This window comes from Artemia franciscana, chromosome 21 (genome assembly GCF_032884065.1).
Source record: "Artemia franciscana chromosome 21, ASM3288406v1, whole genome shotgun sequence".
Classification (NCBI taxonomy): domain Eukaryota; kingdom Metazoa; phylum Arthropoda; class Branchiopoda; order Anostraca; family Artemiidae; genus Artemia; species Artemia franciscana.
The window spans coordinates 7,158,762-7,181,014 of record NC_088883.1 but is presented as its reverse complement, the minus strand read 5'-3'; the positions used below and the strand labels follow the sequence as shown (position 1 = coordinate 7,181,014).

At 35.1% G+C, this 22,253-nt stretch overlaps 1 protein-coding gene across 6 annotated transcripts in view; it reads right to left on the bottom strand.

Moving 5' to 3' along the window:
* Positions 1 to 1,101: 1,101 nt before the first annotated feature.
* Positions 1,102 to 22,253, bottom strand: part of LOC136040740 (uncharacterized) — a 96,685-nt gene continuing 75,533 nt past the window's right edge. For 5 of the 6 annotated variants that reach the window (XR_010620862.1, XR_010620863.1, XR_010620859.1 and 2 more), the window contains one exon: positions 1,102 to 1,640. The gene's annotated coding sequence lies outside the window, so the exon portion shown is untranslated. Of the gene's footprint in view, positions 1,641 to 4,820; positions 4,869 to 22,253 lie in introns of all 6 variants that reach the window. The other variant, XR_010620864.1, reaches the window with a different exon arrangement.

Sequence of the window (22,253 nt, the reverse complement as noted above, 5' to 3'; positions counted from 1 at the left end):
TGTTTGACTTTATTTCTGCTACTTAGGAACAATTTACCTCTTTACATTCATTTGGAAAGCTTTTTTTTTAATTTTCACTGAACTTAATCAGAAGAGATCCTGAATTCTTGTACTACTTAACCATACAATAATAGACCTTGGAAGACAAAAAACAAAAAACGCGTTCAGACATTGCATTTACCAATTCCTTACTTCCAAGCGCTATTAAAATTCGAAAACTTTTCAAACGCTGTTGGATTTTCTTATAGCATCGCCAAAATATATTTTGTTCATCAAATTTGTCTTTGTCTTTACATTTTAGTGGACTTAAGCGCAGACCCACCGTTTTAATATACCGATCTAAAACAGTATTAAAACTATGCTTTTCTTTAGAAGAAAGTCAACATTATAGGACGCTGAAGCGATCCGAAAGAGAAAGTGAAGCTATTGTGAGCTATATATATATATATATATATATATATATATATATATATATATATATATATATATATATATATATATATATATATATATATATATATATATATATATATATATATATATATATATATATATATATATATATATATATATATATATATATATATGTACAAAGTGAACAATTGCAACCAGTGGTTGATAGACTTTTGTACCACTAACAGCAAACTTGATTTTCTTTGCAACTATTTATCCTTCTTTGACAAAATCCAGCTACCGAATATTTTTTCAGAACCGTTCACCTAGGTACAAAGGACTTTTTCACCAATTTCCATGCATTTCTGTAGCGGTTAATAAGTTAGGCATTGGTAATCCCCTGTGGAATTTACTCAGCCATAAGCCGAAACTACTGAACGTACTATAATATAGTTGGATCAGTCACTAAATATCAAATCCAGGCAAATCCTTTACAATTATTATAAAATTTCTCCAAATCACAAGACAAAAAAAATGGCTAGCCATGGGGATAACCTAAACATAAAAAATTCTACATGAGACTTATATTATTCAAAAAATTATAAATTTATAGATTACTGAATGGGGTTATTGAGCAGAAAAGTGAGCAAATACGCCACGGGTATTCTACTCAGATCAAATAAATTCTATTCAGATAAATAATTCTACTCAGATAAAAAGCAAATTCTATTCTACTCAGATAAATTCTACATCAGATCAATAAATCAGTAATCAATCTCTCTTCAGCCTTCTCAAATCAGCATTCAAACACAAGGACAAAATAATAATAATACACACAAAAATAGCAACTAGCCAAGCCAAAAATGACAGATATCTTTGAATCTTGCAATTAATGAATAATCGAAAATTCCTAAGTAGTTCCTCTGGCCCCACTGGGTAGTCGTAGTCTGGTTGAAGCAGGTTATTCCATCTACAATGAAAAATATCTCTTCCGGTATCACCAACCCAAACAAGAATGAAACCACACTTGACACTTTTGCTTTCTTTTGATAATGGTCCTTGGAATAAAGCTCGCGCATGATTTTCAAATTTCTCCCAATTTTTTTTTAACCGACTTAATCCATCATATCCGCCAACAAAGCCATCCCAGTTCATACTTGGCTGTTCAAAAAATAGATTAACTTTGTAGTCGGGACGGTCCAAGCAAACATCCATGACGGAAGTGATTATTCAAAACCCAGAAAGACCTACAAAAGGAATAAACATTTAAGCAAAATCCTCAGAGAACGCAAATGAATATTTAGCTAAAACACTCAAAAACACAGCAACTGAGACGATAATACAATGCACAAGGTAATTAAGATCGGTAATTAAGAACTGACCAGCTACAACTCATTTACTCAAAATTTCTCACAAGAGTTCCTATTTCCCCCGGGCTCTAGGGGTATTGTCGACCGAAGAGTTTTTGCTATCTGATCTCTGAACTTTTGGGGCTATCTCAAAATTTTGATCGAAAGGATTTGGGGAGAAGAGGGCGTAGGGGCTAGTTGCCCTCCGATCCCTTTTAATTCTTTACAACTTCCGATTCCCAATCGAACGAGCCCCCTGCGAATAGGAGTCGGTGTCTTTTCTGTTTCTGTTATTTTTACCGTTTTCTGTTCTGTTTTTTTTTTTTTTTTTTTTGACAAACAAAAAGTATAAAAACAGATAGCCATTTTTTCATTACCTTTTTTGTCTCCGTTCCGTTTTTTATTCTTACCGTTTTTGCTGTCTCTGTTTGACCCGTTTTTCTTCACTTTCCATGTTTAGCTTGTGAATACCATGATGTGGCATTCTTGCGACTTTTATTGGATTGGGACACTTACAATGTAGGGAGTAGTCCTTTATTCAAGTGTTCTGAAGATGAAAATGTGAAACTCAATCCACTGTGAAAATGAATCCAACATTAAAGTCAGTGTTTCCAGTTCTATTTATTTAGCAACGAGAATAATTAATTTCCGACTATTCTACTTTCAAATTTTTAAAACTATTTGGATACCACGAAAATTCTTTCGTCTATAAATGATCGTCTAATGAAGGAAATCTTAGAAAATACTTAAAGCGGAGAGATCAGGATGAAACTGGATGGGAAGAATAAAAACAAGTCTAAGATACGTGACTGACATAACCGGACCGGATTCGCTCTCTTTGGTGGAGTTGGGGGGGGGGAATTCGGAAAAATGAGGTATTTGTAGCTTACGAACGGGAGACCAGATCTTAATGAAATTAGATATTTAGAAGGAATTCATGTCTCAGAGCTCTTATTTCACATCCTGACCAGATCTGTAGGACATTGGGGGGAGTTGGAGGGGGAAATCGGAAATCTTGGAAAACGCTTAGAGTGGAGGAATCGGGATGAAGCTTGGTGGATAGAATAAGCAAATGTCGTAGATATGTGATTGCCATAATCGTACTGGATTCGCTCTCTTTGGGGGAGTTGGGGGGAGGGGTTCAGTGCTTTGGCGAGTTTGGTGCTTCTGGACGTGCTAAGACGATGAAAATTGGTAAGCATGTCAGGGAGATGCACAAATTGACTTGATAGTCGTTTTCCCAGATTCGACCATCTGGGGGGCTAAAGGGAGAGGAAAAATTAGAAAAAATAAGGTATTTATAACTTACGAGTGGGTGATCGGATCTTAATGAATTTTGATATTTAGAAGGACATCGTGACTCAGAGCTCTTATTTTAAATCCCAACCGGCATTAAACCTCTGATTTTCCTTTTAAATCAATCTATTGGTTCTTAGAATTTTGTTAGAGCTCAAACCATATGAGCTCTTGGCTCTTAGCTCTTCTTGCCTCGTCACAAGTGCCATATGAGCTCTTAGCTCTTGTTATTTTTAAGAAGCTTTTGCTTTATTTCCCAGTTTATAAATTTTAACAATAATGTTCTAATGCTGCTCTATACAATAATTTACCTTTAGGCTTTAACTTGTATATGTGGATTTAAAATCCTAAAGTTAATTTGAATATAAAGGCCGATTTTTCAATGGAATGATTCCACAAAAGTTAAGATAAGTTCTCGAATCATCTTTAAAAATTTTCACGTTTTATTGAGGAATGACGAGGAACGATTCCAGTCCTGTCCAACCAATATAGGAATGTCAAGAACTTGCTGCTGTAGCAAATTTTGTGGATTTGTCCAGATAGAGTGGTTTGGCTGAAGAAAATTCTTAATGACTTAATTTTTATTCAAATATATTTAGGCTATTTGGTGAGTTATTTTAGAAAATACTATTTTTGAGGTTAGCTTTAAGTTTGTAATACCAATGGTTAAAAGGACTATCTACCTGGTATTGCCTGATAAGTTTGGCTACTTGTCTATTATATAAAACACACTTGAGAAGTGAAGTTTGGTTAGTGCTAATGAAAAAGAAAACATGATGAAAATAGAATACTTTATTACCAAAATTGTAAAAACCGAATATGTAAAACTTGAAAATATGCTCCCAGAATGCAGAAATGAGCGCGGTTTCAAGGTTGAAAGAATTATTTATGCGGTTCACTTTCAAATGAGTGAAACCTATTTGGTTAATGCCAGTGAAAGGAGGAAAAGGTTAAACGGTAGGATTAATAATCTTTTTCTTGAAGTCGGAATTATTTAGTGTAAGTAAGGAATTGGTCAAATCTAGGCTTAGTAAAAGTGGTTTTACTGCCAAGTGAAGGGATGGGGTCATAACCACCTGATAGAAACATGATCACTAATTTCAACCTGCTTATTTATGGCTTTCTTCAAAATGGGCAACCTGTGTACATCACTGCTCCATCATCAGTGACCGGAACCCACATTCAGCTATCTCCAATTAATTATCCCACGTTGAATCACTTGCCTGATTTGTCCCCTATGAAAATAAATAACAGATTCCCAGAATTTTGGGCAAATGACCCAGACTTCCCACCACTACCACAGATGGAAGACTGTAATAAAAATGTAAGTGCTATCGATCCTTTTGCAGCTGAAGGAATCATCACAAACAGTATGAGCCAGGGTAGTTCACCCAGGCAAAACAATTCCCCTAATGCCTCTAAGGTACAAAATTATCAGGAGAAAAGAAGCCAAAGTGTTAACAATGTTCACCCGCTACTACAAAAAGAATATATTCCTAACTACGAGATTTTTCCTATTGCAGTGAAAGTTTACCTAAATGAAAATGAAAAGCAATTCCCAGAAGACTCAAAAGTTTTTTAAATTCCTAACTAGCGTGGTTGGTCACAAAAAGTTTGAATTTGAAATATTCAGTAAAATTCCAAAAATGGTCAGACATGTAGATTACAACAATACAGTAGAGAAACTATTATCATTAAGCTCAATATGTGACCAGAACGTATCAATTGAACTACAGAAAAAAATTTCTCGAGGTGTCATCAAAGGCATACCAAAATACTTACGTGAAGATGAAATTATTGAAAGTGTTTACTCTACAGTGACTGTAAAATCTGCAAAAAGAATAAACATTTTAATAGAGAATCCAAAATCTTAGAGAATAGATTGTCAATACTAATTACATTTTGTGGCAACACTCTACCCCCAAAAGTGACATGCTTTGGAACAGAAAGAGAAGTTAATGAATATAAATGAAAATTTTATGGTGTTTCAAATGTCATAAATATGGCCACATTGCTAAGAACTGTAAAGCAGAACACTCTACATGCCTGCAGTGCTCTAGCAAACATGCAACCAAGGATTGCCCATCGAAAGTTGAGGATGCCAAGAGCAGGGCTTTTAAATATATGTGTATTAATTGTAAGGGAAATCACTCATCAACTTCTTTAACCTGCCCTGAAAGACAGAAAAATCAGCAAATATTAAATATTGCTGAAAAATACCAAGTAGGATATAAAACAGCCTCTACTGTAAACAAGACTCATGCACAAGCTGTACACAAAGAAGCCTATAAAAAAAACACCTCAACCCACTCAACATTGAACCATACTTTTGATGCAATTATTAAAGAGACACAAAGAGACATTATGACTAAAATGGCCATTTCATCGGTATTTTCTGAAGACTTCGTAAAATTTGATAATTTTAGTCTATCTAAAAAAATCCAAAAGGTTTGCTCCTTGTTGATAAACCTAAATGTTGGTGAAGTAGATGCTGCCCAAATCAATTCAGAATGTACAAGAAAATGACCAGTTCCCTATAATTACTATCCTGAAATGCAAGATCCATAGTTCAAACAAATGAAGATATGCTAGTTAACTATTGATAAATCTAAATGTTGGTGAAGTAGAAGCTGCCCAAATCAATTCGGAATGTACAAGAAAATGACCAGTTCCATATAATTACTATCCTGAAATGCAAGATCCATAGTTCAAACAAATGAAGATATGCTAGTTAACTATTGACTTATGAATGATGTAAACATCTTCTGTATACAAGAAACACATCTTAAACTCCATATTAGCCTAACTTTTAAAAGATTCAACATTTTAAGGAAGGATATAATCAATGCAGATAAAGGGGGAATCTTGGTTGGAATAAAGAAAAATATCCATTTTGTTCCAATTAGAACCCAATACCTAGACAAATTTGAAAAAATTGAAGTACAGGGCTGTAGAGTATTTTTAAGTAAAAATATGACTGTTAATATTTTCAATGTGTATAACCCTCAAGGGGATTCTCCCAAAATTAGTGATGTTTTGTCTATAATAGTCACAAATATCCCCCCAGAGACATGTTTATCATTGTTGGTGATTTGAATTCACATTCTAATACATGGTGTAACTGTGGAACTACAAATAGATGTGGAAATCATATAGAAGAACTTTTAATAAATAGTGATAATATTTGTTTCCTAACTCCAAAGAATTTACCAACCCAACTAAACAGTAACACAGGCTCATATACCACAATTGATTTGATGTTTTCTTCCCCTACAATGTTGAATAGGTCAAACATATCCTGTTGTGAAAACAGCTCATTATATAGTGACCATAACCCTATCCTGCTAGAGTTAGATAAAAAAGATCATGTGCCAAATCCTGATAGAAATACTGATGGCAATAGATTATCAATGTCTCAATTAAAAGGTATAGACTGGAATGTATTTAGAAATGTACTTAATAGATCTAATGTGAATGTCCAAATAGGGCAAACTGTTAACATTGATGAAAAACTGCAATATTTCAAAATTTATTAATATAAGCTGGAAAGGACGCTACTCACATCAAAAGAGATGGGAAACATGATAAAGTCACAATCTGGTGGAATAAAGAATGCTCTATTGCCAAGTATAATTTAGATAAAGCCAAAAGGATTTACAAGCGATATAGAACATATGAGCTGTATGTAGAAATGCGAAAAAATAATGCAAGACTCAAAAAGACATAGTTAAAGCAAAAAAAGATTCATGGATTAAATTCTTAGATGCTCTGGACTTTCCTACATCAGAGACTAAAACATACACCACCATTAAGAAAGTGTTATCCAGAGACAGTCAAGAAACCATAAATCCACCTTTAGTTTATAAAAAACTGGTTTTTAATATCAGATACTGAGAAAGCAAATGCTGCTGCACAGCATCTTGCAAGCATTGTTAGCGTTGAGGGCCCCTTTGTTGAAGAAGCCATTGCTTAAAAATCCAAGGTGAGGCGCATGTCTCAGATAGACAACAACACACCATATAACAGCCCCTTTTACTACTGAAATCAAGTCACTCCCGAAAAGTTCGCCTGGAGATGATGACATATACCCTCATTTTATTCAAAACCTACCATTAGACTGGGTGCAAATTCTACTAGACATCATAAATGAAACATGGGATCATGACTTGTTCCCGAAATCATGGAAAGACGGTACAGTAAAGCTCATACCAAAACAAGGTAAAGATAAAAGTAAGATTGAAAACTATAGAACTATCACCTTACTACCTACTGCTGGGAAAATATATGATCGACTTGTCAAGCAAAGATTGACCACAACGACTGAAATAAATAAAGGGCTACAAGATATACAGTACGGATTTTGCCGAAAAGGCAAAAACACAGATGATATCATGTTTATGTTCTTGAATGACGCCCTATATACCCTTGAAAACAAAAAAGTCCTTATTGCTGTGTTTCCAGATGTAAAGGCAGCATTTGAGACCATGGTCCATCGTCAAATCTTGGATGGAGTCCTTGAACCAAAAATAAGAGGCAGATTATTGGCCTTTTCCTTGTCTTTCCTTGAGGATAGAGATATGAAGATCATTTTCGGAAAAGCTGCATCATCAAATCTAATACACAGAAAAAGAGGGGTACCTCAAGGGTCAGTATTGGGTCCCGTCTATTACAATATTAGTGATTTTAACATCCCCATTGAAGCTGGAAACATTAGAGGGGGTATTTTTGCAGATGATAATTGTCTTTGGGCTGTTGGTAGATCAGTTAATGAAGTAGAATCAATTGTTCAAGATTCACTCAATCAGATAAGCCGTTGGGCTATGGAAAATTGATCCCTATGATTAATCATCTTCATTTCAGCAGTGTTCATCCAAAGTGCATGATCCTCAAGTCACGCCAGTGAGAAGGAGGATCAAATTCATCATCATGATCACAATACCAGTGAAAAAAAAATACGACGAAAATAGAATACTTAATTAGCAAAACAGTGCAAACTACATTGTTATTGTCATTGTCACCGAACTTCACTTCTGGAGTGTGTTTTATATAATAAAAAAGTGCCTAAGTTTGTTTAGGCCTATATTATGCAGACAATGTACCCCCTCCTAATGGTTCCAGATATGATCCTGAATAATATAGGGTGTTTTAATTGTTCCTCTGCTAACACATGTTTGCTGTATCCATAAAAATCACTGTATATGGGATTTCAAAGAAATTCTTGAATAAATATTATTTGAAACGGGGATAAGCATGAAGAAAACTATGGCACTGTAATAAACAAAAATATATTTAAAAAGAAAAATGCTACGGTCTGGATACGGTCTACGGTCTATCGGAATTGAAGGGGTATTGTCAGGGTGATGATTATTATGCTGAAAGAGTATAAATTCAGGAATCTAGAAGTTCCAGTTTTATTCAAATGTTACAGATTTTAGTGTTAATAGCAGTGTTTGTTTTACATTTAGAAACAGTGACAAAAGGGGTATAATTGATATATTTCTTTTTCTCAACCTTTTTTCTGTCCTTAAGAAAAATTAAACACTACAAGGCCAAAACTGTGAACAATTACACAATTAAAACAATCGGTTAGGCAATTTCTCTCATAAAAATGGATGCTAAATCTTCCCCATGAATATTCCTGAAAATGAATGGAAGGTTTAGTCTTAAGAAAGGATAGTAGATGTGCCTCCTCTCTATAATCCCAAGTAATAATAAACCAGTGTTAATCAATTCAATCCACTTCTGTTTATTCTAGAAAGAAATAGAGCCAGTCGAAGCCTTATTTATATTTTCTGGTGCTTGTAGGCTATCCTATTTTGAGTTTGTTGGGGAATGGGGGGGGGGCTAGTAGATAAGGAGGTTGGAACTTATTCTGAATTGTACAGTTGGCATTGTAAGGTAAAAGAGTACCAAGATTGAGTGTTTGATTAACTCATCCCTCTTATTTTATGTTGATGAGTTCTGATGAAGTTATGTTACCTCTGTCTTACAATGTTGCTTATAAATCAGAAGACGTGAATTTGAAGGAAAAATTTTCTTTTTTACAATTATTTACTGTAATTTAAACTTAAGAGCAAATTAAAATCCACCTTGATCAGCAAAGTGCTCCATACTTACTTAAAGTTGTTCAGCACCATCCGGCAGTTGCCCTGCCTGTTCGATGCCCTCTACTTGATGGGTTTGTAGTAGGTTGATTTTTAAGTTATTTTGACCACTCAGCAAATGCGTTTAATTTGTTGTTGTGTTTCTCCCAGGACTTGTCAACTCTGCTTTTGAAGATATTGATGTTTGGTGCTTGGATGGCATGTTCAGACAGGTTGTTCCATGTGTCGACTGCTATTGCTGAGAAGTTTGCATGGGCATGCTTTCTGGCTTCTGGCTTGTACATCTTTTCTGAGTGGCCTCTGGTTCGGTTTGTGGCTGTTTTCCTAAAAACAGTGGTAAGCATTGATCACACATCAAATGCATTCCACTGGTACTTCCAGGGAACATAATTCCATTTTGGAATCTAGAAACTTCTTCCTAACTTCATCATTTGGTCCTGAGACAGTTATATTTAAGAGTCTACTCCAGTGGTTTACTGCATGGCAGGAGAAAAACTGTTGTTGCCGTTGAGTTTTGACAGATGACTTGAACACCTTTGAATGAGAATTTCAGCTCCTTCAAATATTCAACAAAAGACTTGTCTCTCATCTTTTTTAATGCATTTTTAGCCCTCCTTTACATCCATCCCAGAAGCTGCATGACACCCATGTATCCTGGTGATGCTAGGCACATTCCAAAATCAAATATTGGACTGACAAGAGCCTTGTACATCCTCACAAAAACAGGGAGACCTACTGGATATATATTTTCAAGAGTGCTAGGACAGAGTGTGCATGAGACACAGTCTTCCTGCAGTTTGAATGAAATTTAAACTGGTTGCTACTATGGATTTCCTTTGTGAACTCTATAGGTCAAAATAGTTTAGGAAATTAAGGTTTTCCTAATTTCGCATTATGTTTCAGTTTCCAACCCTGTTGTCAATTTCTTTATCTAACCATTTTACAATGCACCACTGAAACTGGAGGCGTAATAGCTAAAGCAGGAGACTAACATACACTAAATAAAAATATATATTTCTAGCATACTGTTTAGAGGTAGAGAAGTCTTGAAATTGTACTCATTTTTGTCTATTTCGGATCCTTACCAAGCTTTGCTTCAAGGTATTTGGCTGAAAATTCTTTGGCTTCTGTGACCTCCTTTTTTCCTATGATAGCATATTATTAATATATTTTTAGTCTCATAAGTGCATACTGGTATGACAGAAATTTCTTTCTTTTTTGTTATTTTGCTCATTTTTCCTCAGAGTATAAGCTATTTGGCCCAACTCTAGGAAAGGCTCTCTATATACAAATGTGCATTTCTGGTGTTTGTCTTACATTTGTTCGAGCTTCCAAACATTTCCAAGGATTCTTAAGGCTCATACAAATAATTAGGGTTTTATATTTATTGGGTGAAAGGCTTGAAGTTACTTGATTAAATATAATGGTAAGTTTATACGTAACAGTGTTTAACAATGATTTGACATGACTTAAAAAGTCAAAAAATTGTAGAGCGATTTGACAATAGATATTCTCTTTTGTTCTTAGTTTGAGATGAAAATTTCCCAAAGGTTAGCTTTCACTGTATTTTTTTATTTCCTTAGTAGTAGTAGTAACATTACTTTATTATCCAAAAGAAATAACAGAGAAAAAATCAATAGGAAGCACACCAAAAGCGTCCCTTGCGAGGGTGTACTACTAACAAAAAAGAACAAAAAATAGAAGAGAAAAAAAAATGAAAACAAAGAACAAAAAAATGAGTTAATCTATAATAAGCAGAAAGGTGAAACCATGCACCGAGAAAAAAACTTACATAAATAATTCACACACAATAAAACAACATAATATCATAATGATATTATGAACCAGTGTATAAAAATCACGCAATCCGGCTGCAGGCATTATATTAATCATACTGTACATTGACCTGATCGAATACCGGGGTTCCCTATTCCACAAAATGATCTGATGGCATTATTCTGCTGTTCGCGGATTGGGCGAAGTATTGAGGGGAATTTCCCGAGCCATACAGACGAACAATACAAAATATACGGATGAATCAGAGAAAAATATAATAACCGTAAAACATTTGAAGGAAAAAAGTATTTTAATTTACGGATAATCCTTAAATTCCGCGATAGTATTCTATTTATAGCTTTTACATGGTACTTAAATGATAAAATTTCGTCAATAATAATCCCAAGGTACTTAACGGAACTTGACCTCTTAACAATTCCCTTCGGTGAAGCTATTTCCGTTATCCAAGGATGATAATTCGGGGATCGTGAAAAGAAAACAAAATTTGACTTATTTATATTTAGGTCAAGTCGGTTTATCTTCAACCAAAGACATGTCATAGTCATTACTGCGTTAATGGTTGAGGTAAGTTGTTGTCCAGCTGAAGCAACATACATCAATGTCGCATCATCAGTAAATAAGTGTAGTGATCCTGGATCCCGAAGGTGAAGGATCCGCCAGATCCCTAATTCTAGAAGTAGTTGCAACAGCATTTGGCAAATCATTAATAAAAATCAAAAAAAGAGTAGGACCTAACACAGAGCCCTGGGGGATACCAAATTTAACAAGACTCTTATTTATAGAAAATCCATTAATGTGAATATACTGCTCTCTATTTTTGAGGTAATCGCAAAGCAAAGCCAAAGTAGTCCCTCTTAGTCCATAAAATTCACATTTTCAAAGTAGTAATTGGTGGTCAACAGTGTCAAATGCCTTAATCAAACAGTTCGTGGTAACGAACAGTAGTAAGGAGCGACCCGGCTCAATAGTAACCGAAACTCTAAAAAACAGAATTTTGCTACCAATATTTACATCAAAAGAATTGCATTTTAATACTGATTTTAAATATACAAGTTTCATCAAGTTTAGTCGAACCAATTAAAAGTTACAAGCCTGCAAAAATTTGCCTCATTTTAGGAAATAGGGGAAACCACCCCCTAAAAGTAATACAACCTTAACGAAAATTACACCAGCAGATTCAGCGCATCAGAGAACCCTATCGTAGAAGTTTCAAGCTCCTATCTACAAAAATGTGGAATTTCGCATTTTTTGAAAAAAAAAAGGAAATTAAAAGTTCTAGTGCCCTTTTTTAGTGACCAAAAAATTGGAGGGCACCTAGGCCCCTCCCACACTCATTTTTCCCCCAAAGTCGCCGGATCAAAATTCTGAGATAGCCATTTTGTTCACCATAGTCGAAAAACCTAATTACTATGTCTTTGGGGATGACTTACTCCCCCACAGTCCCCGTGGGAGGGGCTGCAAGTTACAAACTTTGACCACTGTTTACATATACTAATGGCTATTGGGAAGTGTACAGACGTTTTCAGGGAGATTTTTTCGGGTTGGGGGGGGGGGGAAGTTGAGGGGGGCACGTGGTAGGATCTTTCCATGGAGGAATTTGTCATGTGGGAAGAAAATTTCAATGATGGGGGCACAAGACTTTCTAGCATTATTTAAAAAACAATGAAAAAATAATAATATGAAAAGTTTTGCAAATGAAAGTATGGAGCAGCATTAAAAATTAAAACGAACAGAAATTATTACGCATATGAGAGGTTCACCTCCTCGTAATACCTCACTCTTCACGTTAAAGTATTTTTTAGTAATTTCAAATATTTATTCTACGGCCTTTGTGATTAAAAACTATGAGAATGCCATTTAGCCAAAAAAAAATAATATGCAAATTTCGTTATGTGCGGAGTCAAAATCAAAACTTGCATTAATTCAAAAATGTTCAGAAAAGAAAAAAAACAAGTTTTTTAACCGAAAGTAAGGAGCGACATTAAAACTTAAACGAACAGAAATTACTCTGTATATGAAAGGGACTTTTCCTCCTTAATTCCCCGCTCTTTACGCTAAGGTTTTGTACTGCTTTAAAAAGTAGAGTTAAGAGAAAGAGTCAAACTTTAGCATAAAGAGCGGGGGGTTAAGGAGGAAAGCCCCTTTCATATACGGAGTAATTTCTGTTCGTTTTAAGTTTTCATGTCGCTGCTAACTTTCAGTAAAAAAAAAACTTGTTTTTTTTTATTTATTCAAATCAAGAAACAGACCAGCTGCTCTAAGCTTATTGTCAAGAGCTCCATTGATTACCGAAGTTGTATATGATAATGCCATCTCTGTGGTTCTCCCCTTCCTGAAGCCAAATTGAATTGGATTTGACAGCTTAGGCAGTTCCAAATGATCATAAACTCTAGTGTACACCTTTGTAGCAAACGAGAAATAACAAGTAAGACCGAGATAGGCCGATAATTTCCAGGATCATTCTTATTACCGCCTTTAAAAACAGGGGTAATCTTAGCAATTTTCAAGCAATCAAGAAACCTTCCTCGTTTCAAGCCCAAATTAATGAGGGAAGTAAGAACATCAGCAACATAAGGAAACGCTATTTTTAACACCAGAAGATTGAGTGAATCACTACCTGCCGATATATTTTTCATCCCAAAGATAATTTTCTCTACTTCATCACGAGAGAAGGGTTTCATATACATAGAAATATCAATTGGAGTCTTCAAAAAACTCCGAGGGAGGATCATCATCAGAGGATACAATACGGGAAGATAAATCTAGGCCAATATTAGCAAAATGTTTAGAAACAGCGTCACATATCTCTTCTGGTTTCTTCGTTGGCAGGCCATTCTGCAATACTACTTCATCGGGAATAATAGAGTTCTCTGTCGATATCACATTTTCAATTATTTTCCATGTTTTTGAAGGGTTACCACAAGTCTCAGTGAATTTATTTACGATTTTTTTTACATTTCTCAGCAATTTATTCAGGGCGTTCCTATAATTTTACAAATCCTTAAGCAAATCGGATCATTCCCATTATTTAAGGAATTCTTATAAAGTTGATCTCTTTTATTAATACAACGCAACAAGTTAGGTGACATCCACGGTTTCTTAGGATTATGTTTCCTTGATGGCGAACGAACCATTATACATGTTTTTGTCACTAACAAAATCAGTTTATTATAAAATCTTAGGAATTATTGGTGCTTGCTTTTGGGGAATACAGAGATCAAATCTTGTTGAAATCCAAAAATGATCTGATACATCAGTAATAATAACTCTTGGAGCTGAAAAAACCAAATTTGAAAAAATATTGTCAATAAGCTTCGATGATGAGGTGGTTACTCGTGTTTATATATTTATAGTTAGAGGCATTATAAATGGATATGAACCAGTTGCTAATTTCTCCAGCTGCTTATCCAGATGATCCATAAACGATGGGTATGGAGCCAGTTATACAATATAATAACGAATGAATATTTAGGTTTCAGCCTAAGCTGAAGAATAAATGGTTCAACAACCATTTACTGATGTACTACTAAGTCATTTCTTACCAAGACCTCAATATCGCTTCGAATATATGCACTGTTTCCTCCATGTTGTCTAAACTGTCGAATCCTTTTATAAAATTTATATCCTGGAATATTTAAAAGAGCGAAGTTGTGGTCATTCAGCCAGGTTTCAGTAGGACCGATAACCTGAAAAACCGAAAGATCACATATTTCATTAAAAAAATTAAACAAAGAATTTAGCCCTTGGCGATTAAGATGGAAAACATTGAGGCCTCTCCCATCACCACATTCAGATTGAATTCCATCTTTAAACAAATATTTGAAACTAATAGAATTATAGTGCCCTGCTACCCCAATGTCATAACTTCGATGCAGCTGCAACGCAAATACACCCCCAAAATCTAAATTCGAAGATTACAGAGTATTAAAACGGCTAATGCTTCGGGAATCATGATCGTAATTGTTTACTGTCATTAAGTTAAAACAAAAAAACCTCGGTACATGGTTTCAATAAAAATAAAATAACAAACAGACACAAAAAAGAAAAACAAATTGAAAAAACAAAAATAATCCACTTCAAAACACTAATAAGAACAAGAGCTAAGAGCTCATATAGCACTTACGACGAGGTCGGAAGAGTCAAGAGCTCATATGTCATGATCTCTAGCAAAATTCTAAGAATCAATAGATTGATTTAAAAGGAAAATCAAAGAATTAATGCCGGTCGGGATTTAAAATAAGAACTCTGAGACACAAGTCCTTCTAAATATCAAAATTCAGAATTAAATAAAGTTAAAAATACCTCATTTTTTCTAATTTCACCTCTCCTTTCAAACCCCAAGATGGTCGAATCGGGGAAAACAACATTATCAAGTCAATTTGTGCAGGTCCCTGACACGCCTACCAATTTTCATCGTCCTAGAACACCCAGAAGCACCAAACTCGCCAAAGCACTAGACCCCCTCGAACTCTCTCAAAGGGAGTGGGTCTAGTCCGGTTATGTCAATCATGTATCTACGACATTTGCTTATTCTACCCACCAAGTTTCATCCCGATCTCTCCACTCTCAGCGTTTTCCAATATTTCTGGTTGTCCCTCCAACTCCCCCCAATGTCACCAGATCTGGTAGGGATTAGATATAAGAGCTCTGAGACACGAGTTCCTTCTAAATATCAAATTTCATTAAGATCTGATCTCCCATTCATAAGTTAAAAATACCTCATTTTGTCTAATTTTTCCGAATTAACACCCCCCCCCCTCACTACCCCAAAAAGAGCAGATCCGTTCCAATAATGTCAACCACGTATCTAGAATTTGTGCTTATTCTTCCCATCAAGTTTCATCCCGATGTCTCCACTCTAAGTGTTTTCCAAGATTTCCGGTTTCCAAGATTTTTGTTTCCCCCCTCCAACACCCTATGTCCCCGGATCCAATTCGAAATGGAAATGGGGCATTAGAGACGTAAGATCTTTGTATATATCAAGTTTCATTAAGATCCTATCACCCTTACTTAAGATAAATAAAACCTCCATTTTCACATTTTCCGAGATTTCCAGTTTCCTCCTCCAACTCCCCCCAACGTCACTGAATCTGGTCATGATTTAAAATAGGAGCTCTGAAGCACAAGATCCTTCTAAATATCAAATTTCATTAAGATATGAAGTTACAATTGCCTCATGTTTTCTAATTTTTCTCAATTATCCCCCCCCCCCAACTTCCCCAAAGAGAGCGGGTCCGGTTGTGTCAGTCGCATATCTTGGACTTGCTCTTATTCTTCCCACCAAGTTTCATCCTGATCTCTCGACTCTTTTCCAAGATTTCCGCACCCAATTATTTTAATCAAGAATTAAAATAAGAAATATCAGTTACGAAGTCCTTCTAGATATGAAATTTCATTAAGATCCGATCACTCCTTCGTAAGTTAAAAATACCTCATTTTTCTAATTTTCAGAATTAACTCTCCCCCCAACTCCCCCAAAGAGAGCAGATCCATTCCGGTTATGCCAATCACGAATCTAGGACTTGTGCTCAGTCTTTTCACCAATTTTCATCCTGATCCCTCCACTCTAAGCGTTTTCCAAGATTTTAGGTTTCCCCCTCTAACCTAAATTTTAATATCCCCAATGTCTTCGGATTCGGTCGGGATTTAAAATAAGATCTCTGAGGCACAATATCTTTGTGCCTATATCTTTTTATCTTTTTGCGAAATTAATTCGTATATGAAAGGGGCTGCCTCCTCATCAACGCCCCGCTCTTTACGCTAAAGTTTGACTCTTGCTCTTATCTCTACTTTTTAAAACAGTAAGAAACTTTAGTGTAAAGAGCTGGGCGTTGATGAGGAGGCAGCCCCTTTCATATACGAAGTAATTTTTGCTCGTTTTAAGTTTTAATTTCGCTCCTTACTTTCAGTTAAAAAAACTTTTTTTTTATTTAATTTCTAAACGTTTTTAAATCAATGCATGTTTTGATTTTGGCTCTCCGCAGATGAATAATTAAAACGAAATTTGCATATTTATTTTTTTTGGCTGAATGGCTTTCTCAAAGTTTTGATCGAATGATTTTGAGAAAAAAGGAGCGGGGGAGGAGGCCTAGTTGCCCTCCGATTTTTTGGTTACTTAAAAAGGCAACTAGGAACGTAACTTACAAATTAGCTTACGTAACGAACTTCTGTATTCTCATGTTTTTATTACGTATATGGGGTAAGGGGGTTCACCCCCTCGTCAATACCTCGCTCTTTACACTAAAGCTTAAATGTTGTCCCAATTTAAAAAGAATGACCCCTGAATCACAAAAGCCGTAGAATAAATAGTTGAAATTACTAAATACGTTCTGAGACCATACTGGCTATGCATGACGTATGAAAACAAAGAAAGAAAATAATAAATGAAAAGAGAAAAATCAAATAGGTGAAAAACGAGGATTTTATCAGCCAGTAGCAAAACATGACAAACAAGCAAATATTTCGACAAGGACCTCCAAGTCGTCCTCAGTGCTCAAAAAAATAAGAAGAAGGAAAAAAAAACAAAGAAGAAACAACAACAAAATCTAACCTTCTTAAGTGAACTGTACGAGAGTGTCTTTTTTCCTCTCTTTATTCCTATTGTGCCGGGTCGCTCCTTACTACAGTTCGTTACCACGAACAGTTTTGATTTTCGACCTCAAATTTTTTTTTAGATTTGTATGATAAAGCCACTATAAAGTGCTATGTGGGCCTTCTTTGGGCTGTATTTGGAGTGGAGAGGCTAAGAAGCATGGAAGGGTATCATTATTATTTCCATAGTTGAAAGCCTTAAGCCAGAATTCTGAAAATTCTTCTTCCCAATATCCAATTCTTCATAAATTGTGGCTTCACTAGCAGAAATAGCAGGCTGCTGCAACACTGTGGAGGTATGAGCCACAATGGCTCATAGCAAACTTTATTCCAAAAAGAAATTTACTAGATTTTCAAAAAAAATAGCAAGAAATCCCTAAGAAATAATTTTAACCTGAGACTAGTTATTGTCACCACTTCTTGGCTTAACACAGCTATAGACTCGTTTGAGGTTATGATCTTAATTAATTTGATAGCGAAAAGATACTATAGTTTTATATCTTCTTTGAACTTCCCTTTTCAGCTTTCAAAAACAAACAAATTATTGTATGGTAGTTTATACAACAATATATATGCAGTATTGGTTTTCAGTCTGGAATTTTGGACAAAGTAATATCTCCTCGTTTTAATATAAACTTTAATTTTAGAGGAAAAACATTCGGAGCTAATCATATGTACAAATACCTTAAAACTGGAATTAATAGACTATATATAGACTATATAGATTATATATTATAGATTATATATATAGATTATATAGATATTAGTATATAGACTATAATTCAATCACTGAGACCCAATAAATAAATGAGAATTTCCTTTGAAAAATCTGTTAGACAATCTTTGGTATACTCCTTTTCTTGATCCTAATCAAGAAGCTCCAAAAGAGGAAAAAAATCTCTCCAATCAAAAATAATAACCCTCCCCATGATCCAACCCTTCCCTCACAAAACCTTGTAATATACTTAAAAATCACTCCAGATACCCCCTTTGAGATAAAAAAGATAGCTCTGTTGAGGGTTGCAATCTTTAAAGTGTTAAAATCAATGTTCTCATTAAACATTAACCGTGATGGATCTCTGCTAATTCAAGATCTCTTCTTAACATACTAATAAAATCTGTTCTCTGGACCCCCAATCAAAACCCAACTAAAATAGTAGTGTACTAACATTCCTCCAGAAATTCCTATTCAGGATCTAAGAGAAGGGCTCTCTGACAGAACTGGTAACCCAATCCCAGTAGCTGACGTAACTAATTGGGTAAACCAGATGCCAATGGCAAAAGCTAAGCAAGTCCTTCTTATTCAAACTAAGAGAAGAAAATAGTAACCTGGATCAGATATTCCTTTTTGAACAAAGGAAACCTCACAAGCCCTACAAGCCAAAACCTATCCAATGCCAAAAATGTTTAAAACTTGGACACACAAAAAAAACACATGCAGTGAAACACTACATGAATGCAATTTTTGTAAAAGCTCCCACCCCACTGGAATGACAAATTGTAAAAATAATCAGCCAAAATGTATCAACTGCAATGGTCCCAATGATTCAACGAATAAAACTTTATACCCTGTATATAAAAAACGAGCCATAACGCTCCAAATAGCAACAGAAAAAAAAAACATACCTTACCCATTTGCAGCAATGGAAGCAAATACAGTTCAATCACACCTGACCAAAAACTCTATGAAACCACCCAACCCTCTCACCCACAGACTAACCATTCTACCAAAAGCATCAAGCACCCCAAGTAAGACTCCTTCCTCAAAACAGCCAAGCTCACACTCCTATAAGAGAGATTCACCCTGGACAAACCATCTAGCCTCTGCAAGTAATGATAGGAGATCAGAATGGCCACCTCTCCCAATTAGAAACGAATCAGAAGTATTATCAGGAATTAATCAAATTATCAACAAAAAGCCAGATGAAAAACCAAAGGAATTAACACCTAACATGTATCTTTTTATACTAAATTCTAGTGCAGTACAGTCAATGAACCTACAACAACCACAAAAGGCAAAAATCAGAAGCGAATTGGCAAAATTGTACCTACCAAATCACATGCATTTCCAAGCAAAAAAAGATCTTGCTCTGCTCCTAGCAAAGCTAAACATTGATACACAGCAATATGAAAATTAAAACAACAAAGCATCATATTTCAATACTTCAGTGGAATGTAAGATCATTTTCAGAAAATAAGTTAAATGAACTTTTGTCTTTTATGAATAATAATTCAATTGATATTGCATGCCTTCAGGAAACCCATTTGACTAATAACCAACAAACAAAGTCTCCAGGATATACTATCCAAAGAAAGGATAGGTCTTCACAGAGAAAAGGAGGTGACGTAGTTATAATTTTAAATAATAATATTAAATTTTGTGGTATTAATTTCCCAGATTTTTCAAATGATGTTGATGTTATCGGTATTAATGTCTGGATAAATGATACAAAAACATACATATTAAGTCTTTATAACCCTAATGGCCAGACTACAGATGCCATGGATTTTTTCACTTATATAACTAATTCTAATATGTTAAAAAACATAATCATCTGCGGGGATTTTAATGCCCACAGTCTTCTGTGGGGGGATAAGCCAGCAAACAAAGCTGGTAAGCTTATTGAAACATTGATTAGTCAGCCAGGTTTTTGACTCAGTAACACTCGAGTTTAATCCAAAGTTTGTAAAAATTGAGCAGACTCTAAGTAGTCTGAGAAATCAAATTGAAAATTTGGAGGAGAGGATTAGTAGAATAGAAAAGAGCTTGATGATTATGATCAAGAATCCTTACTCGATAGTCTTGTTTTTCATGGGGTAAAGCAGTTACCTAGTGTACACTCGTACGACAATATCTCGCATTATAAATAGCAAAATGTCTGTGACAGACGTCTCCTCTTCTGATTTGATTAATGCATACTGTCTCCGATTGAATAATCCGACTATACAACATGAAGAAAGGTCTATTAGAGTTGCTCCGATCGTTGTTAAATTTTCTCGCAAAGATGTGGCCCGTAGTGTCTAAAGCAAGAGCTAAACTTGCCTCAACTGGTGTTTTTGTATCGGAGTCTCTAACTAAACGTCGCCGGGACATTTTGAACGCAGCGAAAGACAAGTATGGTCAACGAAATGTTTGGTCAGATCAGGGTCAAATTTTGGCAAAGCCTAGTGCAGGGTCAACAGGGTCAACAGTCATGAAGATCCGTTCTATTTCCGACTGTATTTAGTTACTTAGTTTCATATGTTATGATTAGTGTTTCTTTTTACATTTGTTTATTTTGTTGTAAGATTTTTGCTTATATTTTCTTCTTTTCTTTTTTTTCCGTTTTATGTGTATTTTTTCTTTCTTGCTTTTTTTTCCATTTAGAGAGATTTGTTTTGGTAGGAGATTTCATTTACTCTCGCTGCATCTATACTGGATGATTTAATGAGCCGACCTTTTCTCCTTGAACAGGTTTTGTCGGCACAAATAGCAAATGATATTGAACCTTGTATGAACCAAGTTAAATTTAAACAGTTGAGAAACAGTGTCTATGTTCAATGTTCGTAGTTAAACCCCGTGGAATCTGATTTACTCAGTTTATGTGCCTGGAATTGCCACCTAACCACGTGTTATGAGGATGTATTGCAATTTCTCTCGGATTCTCAAGGTAAAGTTAGTTTTATTGGTATTTGCGAAAGTTTTTTGAGTCAGGAACACTCTATCTCATTGTATTCTTTTCCAGATTATAATTTCGAAATTAAAAACCGGACGTCACTTTAGGAGGAATTGCGTGTTTGATTTCTAAGTCGTTGACATACCATGTTAGAAATGATATTGATGTATGGATAGAGGGTAAATTCCAAAGTTTTAGCCTGGAATTAGATATGGAAAGTAGTAAATTTTTGATTAGTGCTGTGTATAAGCCACCAAGTGCTAGCTGGGAAGAATTTGAACGTGGGTTTGATCAACTTGCTTGTGAGGTGTCTCGGACAGGTTTAGATTTTATTTGTATGGGTGATTTCAACTTTGATGTGCTTACATTGAATGGAGCGAATTTTGATTTTCTTAATTTGATGGTTGCTCATGATCTTTTCCCCATAGTAAATATTCCAACACGTGTTATGAGTCATTCAGCCACTCTTATTGATAATATTTTTGTTGGTTCTAAGTATCTGGACCGTAGTTATGCCGATGTGGTTCTATACCCTTGTTCGGACCATTTCCCAGTTGTTGGAGCGGTACCTTGTGGTCGAATAAAAAGAAATAAAATAAAAAAAGTAATGACTAGGTCATGGAAAAAGGTGAATTTACAGAGGTTTGGTGAAGAATTGAGTACCATTGATTTTAGTGAAATTATGGATATGAAAGATAACACTTCTGGTGCATTTGATCGTATGATGGGGTTCGTACAGCCAACTTATGATAAGACTTGCCCAGTGAAATTCTTGAAACCCCGTAAGTGTGAACCCAGGAAGCCCTGGATAACTTTTGAAATTCTTAAAGTGTCAGATTTGAGAAATTAAGCGTATGTGGAATATTTAAATAGTGAATGTGCCATTAAGCTGGAAAAATTCAAAATAACACGCAACAAAGTAAACTCGATGAGAAGAAAGGCTAAAAAAGAATACTTTGCCAACCAATTGAGTTTAAATAAGGACAATACTAAAAGAATTTGGTAAGTTATTAATGACCTATTAGGAAAAGAGAAAGAAGCTCCACCTAATTCGCTAACTGATTCAA